Consider the following 16,576-nt stretch of genomic DNA (forward strand, 5'->3'; position numbering starts at 1 on the left):
TGCTCAGAGTCCCCAAAATAACTTTAGTGCCATTCCTCGTCTTTTTCCGCTTCCTCCTCCTCTCTTGCACGTCCCATTGATGGCTGGATTTGCATTACAGCAATCGCCATGTTGAGTGGGCGCATGTACTTTGTACTCGCTCATTGGTGCGCAAGTCAGCCCGAACCCGCCGCGTGGTTGCTCAGTGGCTATGGTGTTGGGCTGCTGAGCACGAGGTCGCGGGATCGAATCCCGGCCACGGCGGCCGCATTTCGATGGGGGCGAAATGCGAAAACACCCGTGGTACTTAGATTTAGGTGCACGTTAAAGAACCCCAGGTGGTCGAAATTTCCGGAGTCCTCCACTACGGCGTGCCTCATAATCAGAAAGTGGTTTTGGCACGTAAAACCCCATAATCTAAAAGAAGTTAGCCCGATGCAGTGGTTTCAAGGTACAGCGTGACTATCTCTCAAAAAGCATTTGACAGGATAATGAGCTGAAATGGGTGCTCTGCGTTTCGAGAGAAGCGACAATAGAGGACCAGTCTTGTTCTGTAGCCAGTATGGTGAAGCTCAAGAGCGAAGAAATGAATGGGTGATGTGGCACTGTGTGCTCAAAACAATAACAAGGAGACTACTCTTTCAGCTGGAGCTTTCGGTAGTGCTGTTGAATTGAACTGAATTTTGGGGTTTTACGTGCCGAAACCACAATTTGATTATGAGGCGTGCCGTAGTGTGGGACTTCAGATTAAGTTTGACCACCAGGGGATCTTTAACATACCCCCAGTGCCTGAGACATGGGCGTTTTTGCATTTCGCGCCCATCGAAATGCGGCCGCCGCGGCCGGAATTAGATCCCGACCGAAAAAAGAAAAGATTCCGCGATGTCGTGCTTAGCAGCGCAACCCTATAGTTGCTAAGCCACAGCGGCGGGTTGTTGGTGCTCTTTAACGGACTTGGGCACTACGGATGCACGTCGCTGACAATCTCAGAGTGCATATCTAATACTGGATTTCTGTGCTGGTTCACTTCATATAAATTGCATTCTATGTTCTGAGGTGGCTTATTTCCTTCAGTGCTATTGTGCTCAGCGACTCAACGAGTCTGGTAGTATCGCAATTTCATTATGATCGTCAGGATGACGTCTTATCCTTTCATACCTGCTTTGTTATTTGGCAATCATAATTTTTCTGATGCTAGTACACAGTAAATGTTGACTGGTAATCATTCAAAGATGAGTAGTGATGTTCAATTTGTCAAATAAATGGTGTTATTTTTGGCACCATTTGTTTCTTCTTGCTTCTTCTTGATTACTCTCCCAATTCGAGCAGTCACCCTAATACTCATATCGGAGATTTGGCACGTAAGGAATTTGTGTGATTCTACGGCGAATGGTGTATGTTTTTACTTAAGGTTATTCAGGCTATGGTTATTTTTGGCTGTGCATCTTCTGCACATATTTTCACTGCACCCCTTGCAGTGAAAAAACACACACATTAAAAATTAAATTTCTTGCCCACTGAAACGGTGTTTTGCTGTATATACCGAGCTTCGTCTCCACCATGCTTGACCCTTAGCCCAGCATGAGGGCTACTCTCAGTGATGGACGCCGCATTCTACTTGCAGTCAGTGTTACATGACAATGCTTATTGTTTGCACAGCGTTTCTGATAGTGAGAATTAGATTGTAGAGTGGCGTTACTATGCGCCTTCGAATTCCTGCATTGTCTGTAACCTGTCAGATCCACGAGTGTAGTGTCAGCTAAGACAGCTGCCCTGTCATTGTGGTACCAAGAGTGACAAGGCATATATACAGTTACTACTACTACATCGTCGAAGTGATTGTTTGAAATTTTCTTGCATCTGTTCACAGCAAAGAAATAAAAGAGAAAAATTACAGCATATACTCAGTTCGATATATTTCAGATAATTCTAAATACGAGTTTGGTAATCAAATGTAATGATTCCTTCACCACAGGCGGCTAACTACGTTACTTTTATTCATTGTAGAAAGTGCAGTTTGTAGATGTGTGTGTGTGCGTGTGCATGCGCGTGCGTGCGTGACGCACAGTCTGTACATATGTTTTTCATATGTGCACATTTGTCTGAATTAAAAAGTTCTCTTTTCAAGACAGCTGTATAGAGCTAATTTCTTGCCTTGGAGGGGATGTTAGAGCATTGAATGAAATAGTGGAATACTGAGAGGGGTCTATGGATTAGTTAAAGATTAAGTTCGATTGAAGTATGTACAACACACCTATCAAAGAGTATTGGAAAGTCTCGTTTTGTCGAACGAAGTAAGGAGAACAAATGATTCAGCACAGCATACCTGTACTTCTATATTTTTTTATGAACGAGAGATCGATGTCACAACTGTCAGAAAAAAACACACTGTGCTCGATCTTTATGACGCATTCATGATACCATATGTTCTACGTGGATGTGATTGTCTGAAAACTAATATGCATTTCATTATGGGCATTTCACTTCATGCATATAACCCTGGAATTCTCTGTATATTCTGTATTTTTTTCCTACAGAGAATATGTAAAACAGAGTCCGTGCCTGAAATATTGATATTGAAATGTATGCTGTTTTGTTTTTAACGCTTCTTGTGTTCACATTAAGTTTGAAAAGTTAGGAGTATCACTGGTTTATCCTACTGTATGCCTTGTAAAGGGGGTCCGAACCTCTGTCAAGTGAATTAACTTTCACTTTTTGTTCGGACTTTCCCCCATTCAATATGGAAATAAACTAAATTCAATTCAATTCAAAGGTTTAAAACCTGCTGTAGAAATTGAATATAAGTACATTTTTCAAACTAAGATCAGTTGAAGAAATAGCTTTGTTTCACAGGATACTGCGCAGTACACTTCATCCATGGTCTTTTGCATAGAAATTAATTTTTCTAATCCATATGCGAGAAACAAAGATGGTAGAACAACGGCAAAATGCCCTTGAGGCTTAATGTTGGCACTGTCAGTCATGAATTGGTGATTTTGGCTGTCGGTATGCGTCAGCAATTTCTATTTAATGTTGAGTTCCTATTTCTTTATTGTTTTGTCAAATGCCCTGCTCACTCGTTTTTAAAGTACATAGGTAGGGAGTTCTATTTAGTGTGTAAAATAATCCTAGTCGTGGCATAGTTGTGCCTGCATATTTTTGACCATGTGCACTAGTAAAGTGAGCATTTTATGCCAGCTTTCCAACATGGCTTAGAAAAGACAGGATCACTTTTGTGTGCAACAATGGTAGGTGCAATGTTATTTGGCCTTGTGTCATGCTTTCAATGCTCCAGGGAATATGCAAGTGCAACGACAGTCACTTATATCAATGCCCTGGTTTTGTGGCGAACTTGTCTTTGTCCCCCTTATAGGTACATAGAAATCTTCAAAAGCAGCCTTCAGGAAATTCGCTCGGCAGTTGGCATGGGCGTGCCCAAGATGATGCGTCCAATGGGCACTGCCAGACCAGGGCCCTATGACAGAACTGAGCGCTTTGGTGGTGGTCCATCACGCTATGGCATGGGCCGCGGGGGGCGCAACTTCCGCAGTGAGTTTTTCTACTCTGCTGTCGGCCTTTGCTTTGATTTTTCAGTGGACTCGGTTACCCGAGTTAGCCAATATTAACAAAACTCGTGTATTCAGCTTTGCCGACTTATTTTTTCTCACATGAATTTTGCAACCTCAATTATTTTAACAGCTGTGTGGCACCGTTGCCATTTACATAAAATCAATGTATAAGGATAACAGATATTCTAGGTACTGTACAATGCCTTGCATGATTTAGGGTGGTTGTGACGATGATTCACTAGCGCACAACCACAAAGATTGTGCCTTCATCTTTGCAAAAATCAAGTTCAGGCTGCTGCCTTCCCTCGCCTTTGTTGGCAAAACAGTTCCTCGGTTTTCGTGCCGTACGGCTGCTGCCAATAGGCCGGTATTACGAGCAGTTTCACTACACTGCCAACGCGGCAGCCTCGCAAAGTGATTTGTAGTCCCCGTCGCCACTGTTCTGCTTTTGGAGCCTTCGTATCGGCAGTGGAGCTGGACATGTGACTCTTTTTATCGAGTAAAGCTGCATTCATTCATGCTGGACGATGGTAGACTTTGCGTGCTGCGTGCCAGGATGCTTTAACATATCACGTGGCATAAAGAGGTTAGATTTTAGAATTAAAAAAAAAAAAAAACAATGGTGAGAATGAATCCGGAAAATCAGCAGGACCTGTAGGAAGTAGATAAGGCACTTTGTTGGTGTCCTTTTTCTTCCTTAATTCAAAGTATATATGCACATAAAATTATTCTCTAGTGTTGACATGTAGAGCGACCGTCAGTTTATAGGAAGAGAAAGGCGAAAATCATTGTTGACTTCATGTATAAAAAGCTTGCAAGCACTTGATGCTCATTCGCACTTTGCCATCTCGCATTGATGTGCGTTTTATAAGAATATTAAACTATTTAGCGCTTAACGCCACCCAGGCTTTGCACTAAAACAGCGTTTCTAGGTACGCATTGTTTATAAAATAATTGAAAGCCTTGTTTGCCTGGTTCCTACTCGACAGGCAGCGATACTGCACGTCTCCAGAGAAGCTCGCTTTGCCAATGGCGAGGTGCGCTTAGGACATTGTTTTAAATTTTTTCTGTAAGAACTGGACAGAGAAAAAAAAAAAGGGAAGTGCCTCACCGAATGATGCAGGTTTCAGGGCATGCAATCTTTCTGCGAAATTTTAGTGACAGGGCAACAATGTCACGGCATATCTTGTTGCAACTTTTTACGAACGGTATAGCTTTCTTAATAACAATCTCGTTGACACACAGAAGTTCATACTACAACTTTCTTTTTTATCTGACAGCCGTTGCCACGTCTCAGATCTTGCGAAGAGAATCCAAGTCGATGACTGTGGCTAACGAAAGCGAGCCGCCGCCCATGCGATCGATCAAAGGACTATACTAGCGAGACGGCAGTGCGTAACCGATAGCTTGCTAATCGGCCAGTGATATCGGTCTAATGGACACACCGTAGCGTGTTTTTGAATCACACAAGAGACACTGAGGCGAACAAAACGTTAAAGATACTTCTCTGTCACAGTAGATTCGGAGCGCGCGCTTCATATACCGCTTAAGAGAGAGAGATAGAGAGAGAACAACTTTAGTGAAAATGCCTGCAGAGTCGGTTAGGCTCCCTCCACGCGGGGAGGACAAGCTTTTACCGCGACGCGGCCACTACGTCAGTCTCGTGCATTGTGCTCTTCGAGGTCTTGGTTCCTCGCTACTTCCGCGGATCCGAGAGGGCCGCCGCCCCCTTCCTGGGGGTGCTGCCCCCCTTCTCCTCGGTTTCGCGCGGTCGCGGCCTCTCTAGAGCTGCCGAGACCTGCTGGACGGCCTTGAGTTGTGTCTCTTGGTCATAGCTCCTCGTTGCAGCCTCTAGCTGAGGCGGGATCGTCGTCTTCTCCCTAGCTTCTCGCGGATTTATACTACAGTCCCAAAGGATGTGAGCTGCGGTGGCTCTCTCCTTAGCGCACAGTCTACACACGTCACTCGCGTACACGCTCGGACACACGTGCTTAGCTAGCACCGGGGTGAGCAGGGACCCCGTCTGTAATTGCCTGTGTAACACTGCCTCCTTCGGGGTAAGCCCCGGGTGAGGTGGCGGCATAGTCTGTCTATTAAGTCTGTACCACTTCACTATTTCGTTGAAGGTGGTCATCTTGTCCTTGGCACTGCACCGCGACTAACACTCCGAGTCGGCCGTGCTTGCAGCTGCGCGGTTGGTTAGCTTAAAGAAAATTGTGCGCATCGTTGGTGCGGGTCACCCAAAAAGCAGTGACAAAGTGAGCAATGCCTTAAACAGAGAGGCAAGGTGCGGTTGAACGGACGGGCTCCGAGGTCGGCCTTCCCACGCGCACACTGTAAAATAATTTACACCCTTAAATGTAAAAAAATTGGGTGTCAGTGTGTCTATGTGGGGTTAGTTATTGACACATTTACACCCTTCTTTACTTTTAGGGGTGTAAATTATTTTACAGTGCAGTTAGCGCACACTTCGCACGCTACGAGGATGCGGTTCCGTTGCTCGCAATGGCATCTTTTCGCAAGACAAGCATGTACGCGGTGATACCGTTCCACACGACGGGCTTCTATATCGGAGCTCGCATCCTTCAGGGAGCCATTCAGTGCTGTCAAGTGACTTCCACAGCTCGAACTCGCGGTGCATTTGATAGACTCTCACTATGACCTACTGTTGCAATGGCATGCTTGCATAACGGCAGCCAAAAGCGCATAAAACTTGTGCTGCTGTTGCGCAGGCTAAGCCGTAGCGTAATGAGGCGGTTTTCCCGCATACTGCCTACGAAACGCTCTGACCTTCGCTGTTAGCGTGACTTAGATGACCTGCGGCGGTGAGGTCAAGCCACGTGGAACAACCGAGGCCACTTGGTTACACCTCTCATTAATTTGCCCAAAGCGTTTACTGGTGCCCTCTAAGTGAGTCCCGTAAGCAGTCGAGATGTTTAAGAAATCACAAATCGCGCACCTTATACACCTTTGACCGCTTACCTCTCCCCTTCCGCAAACGACCCACACAGTGTATCTCTGTGTCAGCAGGCTAACCTGGTTTGCGGATCTTCTTAGCAGGCTAACAAGATCCGCGAACTGAGAAAGCATAGTATGTCAAAATAATGACCACCAAACTAAAAATGCGCATAATCTGGTATCACCAGGTACATGTGTACTGTAAACGTAAAGCCTTTGCAATAATTCTTTTTCCCTGTAATGTATGGTAGCAAACCGTACGCTCTCTTGGTTAACGTCTCTGTTTTAGCTCGGGATCGAGTTCCCTTTAAATGCATCAGAACAGAGAAATCGTCTTTCTCGGCAACCAATGCATCAAGTTTCATGAGGTTTGTCGCATTTACAAGATAGTTTTCAAATCTACTGACTTGCATGTAAACTTATGGTTAATTTAGTCATTTTTTAAACAAGAACTGTTAAAAATTGTAAAATCTAAAAAAAATCTTAAGTACCAAGTTTTCAGCTGTGTAACTCAGTAATAAATAAGGATATCACAATTCTATAGATTTCACCCAACAATACATCTAGGGCGGACAAAATTGATGTATTATATATGGCACTGAAATATAAAACTGGATTGTGAGTAGAACTTTTGCAAAATCGTCGTAGGCGTTTAAGACTTCACGTGAGATGTAAATTCATATATCGCATTTGTCTGCTTGAGATGCTCTAACAGATGCAGTTTACAGTACTACGACATCTCTTTCTTGTGCAGAGTTAGGTAAAGTTCTTGCGTCTACATATATATATATATATATATATATATATATATATATATATATATATATATATATATTTTGCTTACTGATTTTTGTTAGTTTTTGTAAGAACTTTGAAATCATAAATCAATATTCAGCTTTGCTAGAATTCAACGTTCCTTCTAAAATACAGCCAATTTCTGTCAAATCGGTCATGCGGTTCTCTCATGAAAGCGTTTGTGCGTTTTTCATGTATTTTACAAATGGCATCGGAGTTCGATCCTAGCTAAAGCCTCCTTCTTCCTTTACATCGCTCGTCTTCGCCTGAGGTTTCCACGTATGCGGTGTGATTCGGCGGAACTGAGTCACGTTGCGCTCGGCTGTAGAATTTGGTCAGTTGTGTGAATCCAGCTTAACGAGCACAAATTCTGTTCCTCAGATCCTCTGGGCGGACGACGACCAAGGCATGACACAGCGAAACGGCGAAAGAAGTCTTATTTTGTTGTGGCGCAAGCTGAACAAGGACAACAGAAAGGCACATCTGACACACACAGCGCTAACTTCTTGTTCCTATTTACCGAAATTTTACGCGTGCTGTATGGTGTTTCGAGGGTGTATATATAGCGGCGAGAACGGGAAATAAAAAGTTCGAGCTGTGTGTGTCAGATGTGCCTTTCGATTGTCCCTGTTCAGCTTGTGCCACAAAAAAAAAAAAAAAAGGAATGCCGTACCAACAAGCCCCTATAGCTATCCTCATCGGCAAAGGAAGCGGCGGCACGGAACGTTCGCTTGCGATGGGTGGCTTGCGTGACGTCATGCCCCCTTCTAGTCTCTGACTCCACGCCTCTTTTGTTTGTTAGCGAATGTTTACTGCAATATACACTTCCTGCAAAACTTCGTACTATATTTTTAATGCCTTGTTGTCGCTGTTGTTCTTGCCTGCGGCAGCACATGAATGACTAGATATCACCTAGCAGCATCAAACGCCGAACGTGATAACCAACTTGTGCTTGAAATTGAAAAGAACTAAAAATCTGCAAACAGCACAAGAACTGAAGACAAATACCAGTAATACTAAAGAGGTGATAAAAGTTGGTAGTTGTCGAAACATGCACTTAAGATCGCCGTCGCTAAGGAACTGCCGTGTTGCACTGATGCATCACTCGACGGCCCGAATACGTTCCCTCCACTGTTAAAAACCCAAGGCTACTGGGACTGCCAGCGGGACCGGAGCCCTCTTCTCCGTACAAGACGAAGGCGCCCTTTAAGGCGATTAGGTTGAGGAAGTGAATTATTTGTGTCTGGTGCCCGTGTGAGCTGCACTCGAACTTGTTCAGCGTTCTCCCGGAAGCGGCCGCAGACGCAACAAGGCAGAGGTGCGCGACTTGAGCGTTGGGGGCGAAGCTGTGTCCGTGTACTTATGTAGCAATTCTTCTCGTTTTCCGTCCCTATTATTGCGAAAACATTTATACGAGGGGCGTTCGTAAAGTTCGTATTATCAGTGCCATATATTAATGAGAGGTGTAACCAAGTGGTCTCGGTTGTTCCACGTGGCTTGACTTAATTCGCCGCTGCAGGTCTTCGAAAAAGTCACGCTAACCGTGAAGATCGGAGCGTTGCGTTCCATATCATCGCAGGCAGCGCGCGTGTAAACCGCCTCCTTACACTATACGACTTCGCTTGCGCAACAGCAGCGCAAGTTTTATGCCTTTTACGCTGCCTTTGTGCAAGCGTGGCGTTGCAACGGAAGCCCGTCGTGAGAGTCCCATCAAAGGCACCGCGAGTGCGAGCCGTTGAAGTCACTTGGCAGCACTGCGTGACTCGCTGAGGGATGCGTCCTCGGATGTACACAGGGTGATCGCTTCTGACTTCTATGGGATATTTAAAGATAGCCTGCTGCAGATAACATAATGATAGTCCTCGAGCTGGATTATTCAGCAAGGCAGACACAACTTGCACGATAAATCGAAACACATATTCAAATAATTTACAAGAATCCGCTATTTATATTTTGAATTAATTAATCTGCGGCACATACTGCAATTTACGAACTGTAGCGAGTGAGTTTATAAGGCGTATCCACTTGGAATGAATTTCCAGAATGACGGCAGTTTGAAGATATGCGTCATCAAACTTGCCGTAAAAATGCACTGTTGTTCAACTTAATTTTTGAACAAAACGCTATTTTATGCATTGAAGCACAAAAGTAACTAGACCGCCCCCGTATTTCGTTCCGCCCCCCCCCCCCCCCCCCCCACTTTGGGAAATAACATCTCGAAACTGGCGTCATCCGGGAAATTAATTTCAAGAGGATACGTCTTGCAACCTCACGGGCTCCGAATTAGTAGATTGCAATATGTGCCGTAAAGGAATTAATTAGGGAGGCAATTAGTGATTTTTGGCTAATTAGTTAGATATGTGTTTCGATTTCTCGTGCTAGTAATGTACGCTGATTCGTATAATCCAGTTCCGGGACGAGAATTATGCTATCTGCCATAGGCGGTTCTTAGAAATTCCATCAAACTTAAAAAAAAAACGATTATCCTGTAGAAGCCCGCGATGCGGTACGGTACCGCCGCATAGAGGCCTGTCCTGCGACGAGGTGCCATTGCCAGCAGCGGGGCCGCGTCAAAAAAGTCGCCAGAGTCGTTCTCGCAAAGCTGTAACATTTTTGGGGCTGTTTCTTTCCGCAAGTCCTTTTGCATTGGCGTCGTCAAATGCGGAACCCAGCCCGCGGCTACTTTCGTGATGTGCAGGTACTCGTGAAGTGTGTTGCGCACAGAGCCTGCACTCACGTTCAGGGTATTCTGTAAGTGTCCACCTAGCCGACATTTCCATGTTGCGTCAGAAGGCGACAGGTGCTCCTAGCCCGTCAGCACTTTAGCAGCAGACGAAAATGACATGTCGACTAGGTGGGCACTTACAGCATACCTCCCCAATTTCTACCAATTCTTCAACAGTTATCCGCCGGTCAGCGATCACTAGTGCCTCCACTTGCGTGGCAATCCTGTGGTTCACCATCGAGCGACGGGCGGCCAATTCGTTCTTCGTTGTCCAGGCTTGTTTGCCCGCACTGAAATCGTCTGCGCCATTTGACAACAGTGCCATAATCTGGGGCGTTGTCACTGAACACCGCCACCAGCTCGGCGTGAACCTTCTTGGCAACTTAATTGTACCTTCAAATACAGAAAGCGGATCACTGCTCGTGCTTCAGCTTTCCCTATGGGTGGTGCCATTTTTGTTTTGGTGCCCCACCGGTGTTGCGCGGTACTATATAGAATACACGTTTTAGGCCGGTGCCACACGTACACTTTCGATCGCGATCGGGGCTGATTGGGATCAAGATTGTTCCGGATCAAGTGTTGCTACATGGTGTTAAGAACGGCCCGCTGACGTGCAAGTTTTGCCAACCAGTTGCTACCGCGGGCGTCAACTTTTCCTGGAGCGTCCCCGCACACCTCTAGCCACGGCGTGACTAAGTCGACTGTGTGTCGAGAACAATACGCGCGTCCTCAACTCTCCGTCGCTGGAGCCGAGTTCGACGAAGCAGGCTTTGTGCCTGCACTCGCCACCGCCACCCTGGTCTGCCGTGAGCGGGGAAGTGCCGCGGGAACGTCGACGGAGACCCCTTCCCACGCACCGTTCTTGAAGTAAGCCCCGAGTCCTGCGAAGACAGTCGGACGGCGGCGGGCTACGTGAACCTGTGTATGTGTGTGTGTGTGCGTGCGTGCGTGCGTGCGTGTGTGTGTGTGTGTGTGTGTGTGTGTGTGTGTGTGTGTGTGTGTGTGTGTGTGTGTGTGTGTGTGTGTGTGTGTGTGTGTGTGTGTGTGTGTGTGTGTGTGTGTGTGTGTGTGTGTGTGTGTGTGTGTGTGTGTGTGTGTGTGTGTGTGTGAGGAGGAGGAGGAGGACCGAGGGTTTATAAACCGCTGTTGTGCGGATGCTCAGGACACTCTCTCAAGCAGTCATGTTAGACTGATGTACTTTTCTAAGCAGTCATGCTAGACTGATGTAGATACTGTAAATAAACCCATATTCCTCGTTCTCGGTGAGAAGCAGTCCTTCCCTTCATCAACGTCCTTAGCGTGGATAAGTTGGACGACGGCATGGGCCAGCTACCTTCTAATTCATGCCGGACTCCAATCTTGACAACGGGTTACGAGCGATGGGATTGAGCCCCCAATCCTAACAACGGTCATTTGCGATCGCGATCTTGCGGGATCCGGATCCGGACAATCGCGATCCGTGAATCGCGATCAGGCCTCCTGATTGCAATCGCAGGCCGACGTCTGCGTCCTCTAGCGCAGTATTCTGAAAACGGTAATAACAAAAAGTGAGGATAGCTCAATAAAGAATGTTTAAAAACCTTTTTATCAGCAATATAGCAAGCTGTGAAATTGAAATATTATCAAAATTTAATCAATTTTGCAAATCTGAATTTGTAGCCAAGACACTATGCAGTTCTGAGAGTTGCCGACGATCAACAGACGATAATAACTCGACCCGGATCATTGGACCGTGTAGCAGCGACCATTCTTGATCGCAATCTAGAAATCCGATCCAGATCGTCCCCGATCGCTATCAGAAATGCACTTGTCACACCTGTATTATATTGCGCTAAATCTAGACCGACGCACACTCATTTTGAAACCTATCGTGTACGCCTTTTATCCATGGCAGTGATAATACGAACTTTATGAACGCTCCTCGTACAAACAACATCCAAAAGTTTTTACGCGTACTGCGAGTGAACTGCAGGATAAGGGTTGTTTTTTCAGGCAAGTAAAGCTTCACTTGGCTGTCTCTCCCCCACATCTTCAAAGAAAAGGGCATTGAGTTTTGTAGAATGGGACACCGTTAGTGCGTCGCTTTGGTCTTGTTCGATGCATTTCAGTGGGCTGTGTGGCGACATTTCTCATTTAGTTTGGCCCTGTGTAACCGTACAGCTATTCCCGCCATACATTCCGTGGAGTGTTCGTGTGCCAACGGTAAGAACCGATGAGCAAAACGTGAACAAGGTGAATGCAGGAGCCAACGTTTCGACAAGTGGACTTGTCTTCTTCAAGGCGACATATGCTTTCCTCGCCACAGTATATATAGAAGAAGACAAGTCCACTTGTCGAAACGTTGGCTCCTGCATTCACCTTGTTCACGTTTTGCTCATCGTCTCGAATTTCCATCTCCCGCATTCCCCGTCTTTTCAACGGTAAGAACCGTACGATATACATACCGGTATATTACAACAGCGCGGAGACTGCCGAATCAGTCGTAGGGTTGCAAGTGCGGCTCGAATGTTTTCAGCGCTGGTGTCGTGCTGTTAGCAGAACATAGGCTCGTCTTACTCAGCAAGAATAACGTGACGGCTCACTGGTAACATAGCGCGTCTTTCGGCACTTGACCGTGGGCCGCCCACACCAGTACAACACGTTGTTGCGTACTCCAGGGTAGCGTATCGTACTGCTGCCGAGTTGTAGCGGCGCCTGCCTATCGAAGCTCGACCGACGTTACTTATTGGGTAGCGTGGCGTTGTCGGCGGGCTGCAGGCATCCGGTAGACCATGGGGACCAAGCAAGGGCGAGACGATTTCTAGTGCGAAACTTGCACGGTTTATTTAAAGATTGATGAAAATTGAAGAGAAGAGAATGAACTAATCAAAATTACATTTCGGAGCCCCTTAAATAGGCTCTCTACAATCGTGGGAGGGATCTTGCTTCCGTCGACGTCACGTGACCGGCACTGAAAGTCTGCTGCAAGGAGGGGGTCGTCCCGCCTCCTGGAATTGTAGACGCTTGTCCGTCTCTCTTGCACGTTGCTGGTTCGTGGAAGTTCTCGTTTTGGCCGTTCGAGGAACGGGTCCCTCTAAAGTCGCACACACACAAAAAAAAGGCCTGTACACTGCGGGGCTTCCGACAGACCGGCAGACACTCGAAATGGTCATGGCGAATTAGGAAGTCACGCTTCATTTCGACGAGGCCTGGTAGAAGAAGGTCGGGTGAGAGAAAGTTCTTTCTGCACGAGGTGCGGGACGCCAACCATAGCAGGCGAAGTCAGGCCTCATTTCGACAGGCAGGGTGAGAGATGGTCGGTTGAAATTCCTTTCTGCATGTGGTGCCAGACGCCAACCCCAACAACGTCCAACGATTCTTCGCCGGTTTGTGAAATCGACAGCGCAGAAAGTGTCCGCTATGAAGCCCGTCCCAAATGGTCAGCTTATCGCTCGAGCTTTAGTCAACGGAGTCGTTTTCCTCAACAAAACTGCTCGCGGTCTTTCTTAGAAACAGCTTTACTCAATATTATCGCCCCGAACACGTGAAAAATTATTGTTCGGTCCCTCAAGCTCAAAAAATTACCGCGGATCATGCAAAGGACCACGCACTCACATCGCACACCTGCCCTGCGGTAATGGCGGCCCAGCTTGGCTATAGCTGGGAGCGAGGGTGCGCGCATGCGCATAGCTGAATTGGAAAAGGCCCATTTTTTCCAAGAGCATATGCTAACTAATCGTGATGTTGGGCATAATATTATAGCAAGTGGCCGGACAATGGCGAGCAGTTAAGAAAAACGTTGCGAATTCAGCCTCTGAAGAAAGGTCACAAAAGGTTGGTACGTTGTAAAAGGCAATTAGGGTGAGAAAACTAAAGATGGACAATGAAGGGAGGCATGTTATTTGTTTGTTGTTTGTTTGCTTATTTTGGTATTCCAAAAGTGAAGTTGTCATGCTCATTTAAGAGTACTCAGCCCTGACATTGAATAAATAAATAAATAAATAAATAAGTAAATAAATAAATAAATAAATAAATAAATAAATAAATAAATAAATAAATAAATCATTTATTCAACTGGTGGGTCGGTGCCGCTTCCACAAAGCACTTAATTCGCAAAAGCGGTTCTAAAAACATTCGTCGACCGATATCGAAAGCTGCCGGCCAATCACATACGACCGAATTCACAAAGGTTTTTGTTGGTTAGTGCTCTTTGCCATTGGCTGGCCACCTCCGCGAATAATAGGTTAAACATCACGATTGGCTAGTATTGGTTCTTGCGAATAGTTCTGGCGTAGGAATTTTTTTACGAATACAGGCCAAAGTTCTTACCAACTGGAAACTTTGTGCATTCAGCCCCCGAATCATGCGCCGTATTCACAAAGCTTCTCGTTCGTAAGTGCTCGGTACCATTCTCTGGTCGCCTTCGTTGTTAATATGTCGAGCATAAAAATTGGCTCGAATTTTCTCTTACGAATAATTGTAACGTGAGAACTGTTTCTGAGTACGAGCCCTTATTCATGGTGTTTCGCGTAACCAGAGCCACACCTTAAGAATTTCCTACCTCGTGGACGAATTAGGTTACCGGCACATTGTTCAAAGTCATTTTAGCTACATCTTTAGCTCGTATTCGCAAGTGTGCTTACGTTAAAATTGTATGTAAAACAACTTGATGTAAGTCAATCGTGATGACAGACATATTGTTACCGTAGGCTGCCGGCCAATGGCATACAGCAATTACGAACATATTAATAATACAATATCAATAATGTAATTTGCGAATACAGGCCCCTATTAATATAAATAATGCAAAATTTGATACGTTCGTTTTAGAGCGTAAGTTGAACCTGATAAAGTTGAAGCTAGTGTTCAGGCTCGCTCAATACAGTGATCCGTGCGAGGTATTTTTACGTTTTGTTTTCTTTCTTTCTTGGGGGATTAAAGGCCCGCAAATTGAAGAAAAAAAAAACGAAGAAGAAGACAGCATAACGTGCTTGCCTCCCCCTCCCCCCTCCTTTGGTCCTACACTCACAAAGAAGTTCCTGCGATATATAACCGTTCGTAAGAGCAGATTCCAGCCTATCGTAGTGATGGAAATATCATTAGTGAAGGCGGCCGCCCAATTACAAAAAAGCATTGACGAGTGAAAAGCTTTGCGAATGCAACCTTGTTTCTTAGTCCATTTTCTTTTTCTTTTATGTGGCAGTATAAGCAATGCATAAAACAAATGAATGGAAATAACGCGTACCGAAAGGGCGAAAGAAAGGTGAGAGAAAATAGCATAGCACCGAGGGAAATATATATATATATATATATATATATATATATATATATATATATATATATATATATATATATATATATATATATACATACATATACAGCGCTAGCGCTATGTCGTCGCACCGTTTCCTTCTTTTAATCCCGGCAGCGTGCGCCTTGCTAGCCGCGCGATGTAAAGCCAACCGTAACTCAGGTCCTGCCATTACTGACGAGGAAGACAGCCTGTACATGGGTGAAAAGCAACGGACCATCAACGGTGCTTGTGAAGGTCGTTACAACCATGAATGCGAGTCTTTATGGAGTTAGTTGCTTGACGACAGTTACTATACAATGACCACAGGGACACCTCAAGGGCTCGAATCAACTACATGGGATCTCTTGAGGGACCTATGCGACGGGTTAAGGCAGTTTGTTCAATGAAAGCAGCCGCCGTGGTTAGCTCAACGGCTGCTGCTTGAGTACAAGGTCGTACCTCTAAGTCGTGAGCCACAACCTCTCATATCGATCCAAAGTTATATTCGAAAACACAGAATGCTATATATCTAAGCGGGCTAGCGTTATTAATTTCGTAAACGAGTGCTTTTCCGAAGGCATTTGCACTCGTGAAGTGAGAAGAAATTCCGGAAATGAAAAATCAGCGCCTTCAGCGGCTCAGAGCTGGAAACAGGCGTTGATACTCACACGGAAAACGAGAGTGATGTTGGACCCGTGGCCAAAATACGCTTTAAGAACGGCACGTTTGTTCTAAAAGAAATTTTGAGATGCCAGGAACTACATTGTCGACCGGCGGCATTATTACAGGATATATATAGGTGAACGTATACGTTAACTTATACAGCGTGTACCAGCTAACTTTAGCCGGAGTTTAAAAATATTCGTATGCCACGTAGCTGGACAGAACCAAGGTAATGTTGTTTGCCGCTGCTTGGAGATACTAAAGTTATTTGTTTGATACAGCCTAACTAGATAATTAGTCTAAATAATTATTCAACTTCTCAAATATTATAGTTAGATGAAAAGTGTCAATGAGAAAGTTGTCTAACAAAATGAAACACTTCCGATAGAGCGTTCTGTTGCTCAATACGTGCTACATAAAAGTGTTTTTCCAAACATGAAAGAAGCCCGCAAATGCACGCAAAATTACCGCGCGACTGGCCGCTCGAGGCACTTTGCGTGTATTCGCAGGGGGGCCAATTCCTGTTCTGGCGAGGGTATGTCTTGTTGAAGCTTAGTGGGCCTTCCTAATTTGGTTGTAACTGGATTAGTATAACCCCACTTTCTCTCGGCATTT

At 45.4% G+C, this 16,576-nt stretch overlaps 1 long non-coding RNA gene across 1 annotated transcript; it reads left to right on the top strand.

Moving 5' to 3' along the window:
- The first annotated feature begins 2,938 nt into the window (after window positions 1–2,938).
- On the top strand, window positions 2,939–7,916 carry LOC140215305 (uncharacterized). Its single transcript, XR_011892260.1, has 2 exons — window positions 2,939–3,528; window positions 7,683–7,916. It is a non-coding gene; the product is annotated as an uncharacterized lncRNA (long non-coding RNA).
- Window positions 7,917–16,576: the final 8,660 nt, after the last annotated feature.

The sequence above is a fragment of the Dermacentor andersoni genome, chromosome 1, assembly GCF_023375885.2.
Source record: "Dermacentor andersoni chromosome 1, qqDerAnde1_hic_scaffold, whole genome shotgun sequence".
In the NCBI taxonomy this organism is placed as follows: Eukaryota; Metazoa; Arthropoda; class Arachnida; order Ixodida; family Ixodidae; genus Dermacentor; species Dermacentor andersoni.